Source organism: Pteropus alecto, unplaced genomic scaffold (genome assembly GCF_000325575.1).
Source record: "Pteropus alecto unplaced genomic scaffold, ASM32557v1 scaffold94, whole genome shotgun sequence".
Classification (NCBI taxonomy): Eukaryota; Metazoa; Chordata; class Mammalia; order Chiroptera; family Pteropodidae; genus Pteropus; species Pteropus alecto.
This window is the reverse complement of record NW_006437736.1, coordinates 860,976-868,437: the sequence shown is the minus strand read 5'-3', so window position 1 is coordinate 868,437 and position 7,462 is coordinate 860,976. Positions and strand designations below refer to the sequence as shown.

General features: G+C 38.2%; 1 protein-coding gene across 1 annotated transcript in view; it reads right to left on the bottom strand.

Moving 5' to 3' along the window:
* RBFOX2 (RNA binding fox-1 homolog 2) overlaps window positions 1-7,462 on the bottom strand; it is a 164,185-nt gene that overhangs the window by 95,637 nt on the left and 61,086 nt on the right. The window lies entirely within an intron of this gene.

The following is a 7,462-nucleotide window of genomic DNA, read 5'->3' as shown; positions in this document are numbered from 1 at the left end:
ATACATATGCAGGCAAAATGCGCAGTTAGAATATGCAGGACGTGCTCAGCGTGACCCGTCTACCTGGCTGTGGGAGAGAAGCGGCAACGGCAAGAGAAGCAGGGTAAGTGGGGTGGAGTCATCGCGGAGGGCCTAGGACACCAAGCTGGGTATCCTTCAAGCTTGTTTGAGAGGGAAAGTGCTACAAAAACAACATTTTGTGAAAATGATTCTGGTGGCCGCGGGGAAGAATGGAAAGGGGAACAACCTGAAAGCAGGGAATGGTTTGAAGTTGTAGCAGGATAACCAACAGGAAATGTCTAATAAGGCCTCAGAGATGGAGGTGGCACCCCAGAAGAGAGAAGTCAGGGTTAGAAATGAAGATCCAACAGGAGTATGGGAGGAACAGCCAAGGCCATAATGTGGCTGAGATTTTTTCCCACACTTACCACTCCACAATATTTACTGAACATCGACCATGTGCTTCAAAAGGGAAGGAGCGGGGGAGGAGGAGGGGAGGAAGGAGAGGAGAGGAGAGAAACAGAGAGAGAGAGACAGGGAGGGAGAGACAGAGGAAGGGAGGGACAGGAGAGGGGAGGAGAGGAGAGGGGAGGGGAGGGGAAGGGGAAGGGGAAGAGGAAAGGGAAGGGAAGGAAAAGGGCTGAAAATAGACCCTTAAGGAATATTCACTTCTAGAAGGCAGAAATAGCGACAAAGGAAAAAAGATTAAGTAGGATCTTATATTATAACAAAAGCCAGGACACAGAGGACATCTGTTACTTTTCTTCAATACTACTTCCTTACACTAGGGAAAGTATTTCATAAGTAGATACCAGATATGAGTATATAATAATGTCAAGTATAAATACAGAAAGGTTAAAAGCAATGAGAATTTAGAAAAGATGACTGAATTCAGCAAATAGGAGATCAAGAGAAATTCTGAGAGAGCGAGCTGTTTTAGTAATATCAGTAAAAGAATGGCAGCGCAACTGGTAAGCTTATGATCTGAATGAACAATAGACATGATGCCTACATATAAATTTGTCTTCCAAGTGGCAATAACATACAAAAATAATTATAGATATATTCAACTACCCACTATTGCCTCTATCAATGTGAATTTTTATCCTGGTTTTGTTTTTGTTTTTGCCTCAGTGCCTTTGATCATATTGTTCTCTTACCATTTTCAAAAGGCCTACCTTAAATGCTATCTGTGCCATGAAGCTCTTCCTGATTACTTCAAAAAATATGTACATGAGAGTTCTACTGGTTCTAAGGTACTATGAGAATTGTTGAATTTTCTACACCAGTGCAAATGCTTTAAATTACACATACCAGAGAACAGCAAATCACAGGTAAGTATGGAAAGACTTCTTTGCATGACATATGATAGAAAAGGAAATATGGCTAAGTCATGCGATGGCTAAAATGCATTATTCTTTTTAAAGCGAGAGAGATGGCAAGCAAACTCTGAGGCCAGAATTTGACATTTTTGTTAAAAAATGTCATTATTACTTTCATTCTAAATCAGTACTACAAGGAAGTAAACGTATACATAAATAATAGGACAATAGATATTTGCTTTAAATCCAGAAAGATAGGTAGTACATAAAGAGTAAGGGTAAAGATGGTTAGGAAACCATGTCTACACATGGTTCCACATACATCATCTCTTATAATAGAGCCTTCTACCCTCCACAGAAACTTTTTTCTCAACTCACTCATAATATCTCTGTGGTAGATTTCAAAGGTGGTCACAATACTTCACAGCCTCTCCATCAAGAGGTGGAACCTTTCCTCCACCCTTTGAATGTGGTCTTGGCCTGGTAACTTACACTGCCTACTGACACATCAGCAAATGTGGTGTAAGCAGAGGCCTGACAGGAAGGTACTTGTTCACTGGGGCTTACCCTCTCTTGCTACTCTCCGGAACCCTGAGACTGTGTGAAGAACCATGAAGGATGGATGAGAAACCAAGTGAAATAGACATAAGCAATTTCAGCTGAAGCCCCCAGACCAATCAGCTTGCCAACTGCCAGACAGGAAAGTAAGGTCGTCCTAAACCCTGGCCCAACCAACCCAGACTAGAAGAACCACCTAAATTACTGGCCCACAGAATTGTGACCAGATAAATAATCAATACTGTTTTAATCCATTAAATTTGGGGGAGGTTTGCAAAATCTAACTGATATGGTTTCTGGCATTTCTATATGAATTTTAAAATCTGTTTGTTAACATCTGTAAAAATCTTCCTTGGATTTTGATTGAGATTACCTTGAATTTAAAGATCAGTTTGAGGAGAATTAACATCCTAAGAATCTCAAGTCTTCTAGCCCATGAACATGATATATCTACTTCATTTCACTACTCAAAAATAGGTTTTTTAAGTGTATGACTATCTTCTTTAAGCGTGTACTGAAATCAAATGCTATACCTGAGGTTTGTGATACTTCGCTATCATTTTTCTGAAGTCTAATAGATCCCATAATACTCACATCCCTTTAAGACAGTGTGGTATTGGTGTCACAATGAAAAAATAGATCAGTAGAACAAAATAGAAAGTGCAAAAATAGATCCACAGGTGCAAAGGCAATTCGGTGGAGAAAAAATAGTCTTTTCAACAAATGGCATCAGAACAACTGGATAGCCATATGCACTAAAAATGAACCAAGGCCCATACCTTATACTATATGCAATATTTAACTCAAAATAGACCACGGACCTAAACATATGAAATATGGAACTATAAAACTTCTAGGAGTAAATCTTTGCAACCCTGGATTTGGCAAAGATTTTAAGATCTGATACCAAAGGCGCAACTGTGAAAGAACAAATTAATAAAATGGACATCATTAAAAATTTCTCTATAAAAGACACTACGAAAATAAAAAGACAAGCCATAACTGAGAGAAAACATTTGTAAGGCTATACCTGATAAAGAAATTGTATCCAGAATACTTAAGAACTCTACACACACACACACAAATTTTAAAAAAATGGGCAAAAGATTTGGATACCCGACCAAAGAAGTTATAGGAATGATAAACAAGCACTTGAAAAGATGCTCAATGTCATTATTCACTTGGAAATTAAAGCCGTAATGATAGCACTACGTATTTAGAATGACTAAGATTAAAAAGACTGACGATATCAAGTGTTGGCAAGGCTATGGAGGAATAGAAAGTCTCTCAAATACTGCTGGTGGGAATATAAAATGTAAGAAGAGTTTAGCTATTTCTTAACGTTAAAATTATACCTATATGACCTATCCAGTCCACTTCTAAGTATTTACTCAAAAGAAAACATGTATTCATATAAAGACATATATGTCTTTATATACATGTCATGTCATATACATATACATATACATGTCACAGCAGCTTTATACACATATGCATGTCCTAGCAGCTTTATTTTGTCATAGCCTAAAACTGAAAGGAACCCAAAGGTTCATCAACAGATAAATAATGAACAAATTATGGTTTATCCACAACAGACTATTACTTAACAATAAAAATGAACGAACCATCGGTATATACAATAACACTGATGAATCTCAAAATAATTACGCTAGGTGAAAGAAGCCAAGCAAAAAGAGTATTAATTATATAATTACATTTTTATAAAATATTAGAAAATGCGAACTAATCTGTAGTGACAGAAAGGAGATCAGTAGTTGCATGGAGATATGCAGGGCAGGGGAAGAGCTGGAAGGATCACAAAGGAGCACAAGGAAACTTCTGGAGATGATTAATATATTATCTTGGCTATGGTGATGATTTCGTAGCTGTATACATATGTAAAAACTCAATCAAATTATAAGCTTTACATATGTGCAATTTACTGTATATCAATTATACTTGAATAAAACTGTTAAAAATTAAAATAAATGAATTCCTGCCCCACTGCAATGAGTCTGTGGAGGGCCAGTTATTTTCTTTGGGGAGCGGGGTGCACTGGTAAAGAGAGATAAGGAAAATCACCAGCGAGCCCTAAAACATTATGGAGAAAACCTTATAAAAAAGGAAGATTATGGCTATGGTGGCAAATGAGATGTAAGCAGAAGTTAAAAAGCAGGTTTTTCTGAAAATTACTTCTGGTTAGTCTGGGTTAGGTTTCTGCTACATACCCCTTAGCACTTGCACATGTCCTTTGCAACTCGTCATACTGTAATTTCAGCCTCTCCCGCTCTGGGAGGGCGGGGACTGTATAGTCCCTCTCATTCCTCAGCATCCCTAACACCTAGCAGAATGCCAGACTAGTGCACGTGAGCAATACAGCGAGGGGTTCAGAGTTCAGGGTTCTGAAGCTGGACCACTTGGATTCAACTCAGAGCTCCATCACTTCCTAGCTGTGTAACTTTGGAAAAGTTATTTAGCATCTCTTAGCCTCAGCTCCTTCATCTGAAAAAAGAAGATAATACCTACCTCATTGGGTTGCCATGATGATTAAATCAGTCAACATATGAATAGGCCTGCCATATAGTGAATATCAAATTATAGCTGCCATTATCGTCATTGCCTCTGTTGTCATTGTCGTCGTCATCATCATCATCTCCTCCAATAATTTAAGAAGGGCATTTAAAGGAAATCCAGGATTATCTGATTTATGAAGCCAGATGTATGCCTAAGGAATAACAGGCCTTGAAAGGAAGCAGTGTGTAAATAGCTATGCAACTGTGCTGGAGGAAAGGCCGGGGCGGAGGGAGTGCAGAGCAGACCACTCTTACCTAGTGTAGGCCAGTATATTTCTGTTGAATGAATTACTCAATCAAGTGAGAAGACCATGCCTGACCAAGAAGGGAATACTGATATGTAAAGGAACAGAGAAAGCACAAATTATTTTTATCCCAAAGCAAATCTCCGCAAGTGCACAGGAGGTACCATGTACAATGAGAAACCATTCCCTTGCGTTCAAAATAAAAAGCTAATCAAACGGCAAGACCACGGGGTCTTGAATGTGTAACTGCCTCTCATCTTGGATTGTGTTCACCATGCTGTGCCTTACAGACGAACTGTCAGGCACCACCTGACTCGCATCCCTACTGGGAACAGGGACAGGGTTCTGATAGCAGCAATGCAGCAGTGTGGGAATCCTTGGGTTGGCACCAGCCCCTTGCTCGATTCAGACCTGTAATCTCATCTGACTTTGATTTAATGCAGCAATTACTGGTAATGTGGTCTGAAGGAGATAAATGCCCAGTGTAGCCGGCTGTCGCTTACTCTGCTCACGATGCAAGAACATTTTTTAATTAAAATTCTCTTTATGATAAAGGAGCTGCTTCACTGAGTGTTTCTGTGCAGCCCTGATATGGAGCTTCCCCCAAAGAAGATTAGAAATCAAAGTTGCCTCTCCTCGCTGCTGGCAAAGCATGCACATACGCAATCACTCTATCACCTAAAGTGAGTTCCTTAACTCTAAAATTTTCCCGTTTATATAATTAGATACTGGTAACAACTTATTTCCGGTTCTCACAATCGCAATGTCAGCATTACAGTATTGCCAATAATGAACACATCTCTCATTTTTTTACAAGAAAAGTTTCTTAATTTCCTTTTAAATAAATATGCAAAGTAAACATTCATAAACACATGCATAAAAAGACTATACGCATTTCATTTAAAAACAAAGAATAGATGAATATAAAATATCAAAGCCAATTTTATTTTAATTCATAATACGATGGTTTACTATATCTTTTATATTTAGGAATCCTTGAATAATTATAGTGAGATAATCACAGAAAGATTAATACATAGCCTTCCAGAAATTTTTCTCCAAAATATAAAACTATCATGTTCTAGCAATCTAAGGAACCTAGATTAGATACTCCAATTGTTAGTTAAAAAACAAACAAACAAAAAATAGCAACAACCAACCAACAACTAGAGGGAGAACAGTGATTACATGGGCCCTCCAAAGAAGTCATTTGGTATAAGTTTCCTGGTTCCTGAATCAATCAGCAGAACTTTTGATCCAACTACAAAAATTCCCGCACCAAAAAAAAAAATGTGAAAAAATATATACATATGGTTAGCTAGACTCTGTTATTTTGATTGCTTGGAGAGGACAGTAATTGACAATTGTATTTTCTTAAAAAAGAGAAGAAAAGAGAAAAGAGAAGAGAAAAAAGAACAGAACAGAACAGAAAAAAAAAAAAGAAACAGCACAAGGTCCAAAATCAGTTATATTCTACAAAGTGAAAGCAAAGATAGCCAGGACCAAACATGTTATTTTCTTTTCCTAAGACAGCACAATTTTGACGTGAAGGCTGAGAGTTAAGAACTGATATTCTGTTCCACTACAGGAGAGTCTCAATTGTAAGTAATTCAACTAATATTTTTTACTAAGAGCATCTAAACTCATATATATACATAACATACACGTAACCCCCTTTCAGAAGGGCGTCTTTTGCCTTCTCAGAAAATCCAAGACCAGATTCCCTCTTAGGAGGCCTTGCCAAGACCTACTTTAATCTTAGGTGTAAGAAAGCAGAACTGATATCATCCTTGCAATACCAATGCTACTTTGAAGAGTACATGTAGCTCTAAGGCCCTTTGTGAGAAAAATGATCTTTTTCAGAGAAAGAGCTCTTTGGAAAAACAACTATATGAACACACACACACACACACACACACACACACACACACACACTATGCACGCATGCACGCACGCACATACACACCCTGGCCCTTGGGAAATTGGTCTGGCATAATTAACAAGATTAAAGAAGGATTTAGGATAAAATAAGATGAAAGTTAGTCTGATCCTTACAGGATTAAACTCAAAATCCTAATATGAATCCAACGATTTTTAAGATCAACACCATATAACAGGATTAAACCAAGAGCTGCTTTTGTTTTCATCCTGGAAACAATCACAGTTGGCAAATCCAGACCAGGAGTGCCACCTCGGCAGCTGAATAGGGGGCAGTTCGGGGATGAAAATGGGGGCTCTGACTCCAGCTCGGCTTGCTGACGGCCCTATTTCCACAGGTTCAAAATCTTTGACGTGTAATTCCAAAGTCCAAACAAGCTTGGAACACTCAGTTTCTCTCTTTCTTCTTTGTCCTCCACCCCAACGTTGTTTGTTTTGCGTTGGTGGAAGAGGAATTCATTTGGTGATAGAATGTGAACTAAATATAATGATTGCTGTAAATATTCAAAAACATTTGGCTGCAAATCACGAATGAGCGTGATTACAAGGTATTACCTTAAGGCAGAGTACATGTACTTCATTTGCTTCCTAAAATCCAAAAGATTCCAAATCACGATAGACATCTGGACCCAAGGGTTTCAGATAAAGAACTATGGAATTGTATTAACTTTTCCAATGTGTAGTTCCTCAGTGTATAAAAGGTAACCATGACATGAATAATGGCAAATCAAGAAAACGAATTAAAATTGCTGACACAATAAGCAACAACATGCCAGACAATGATTATCAAACTACAGCCGGCGTGGCTAAGATGGAGATGCACGGG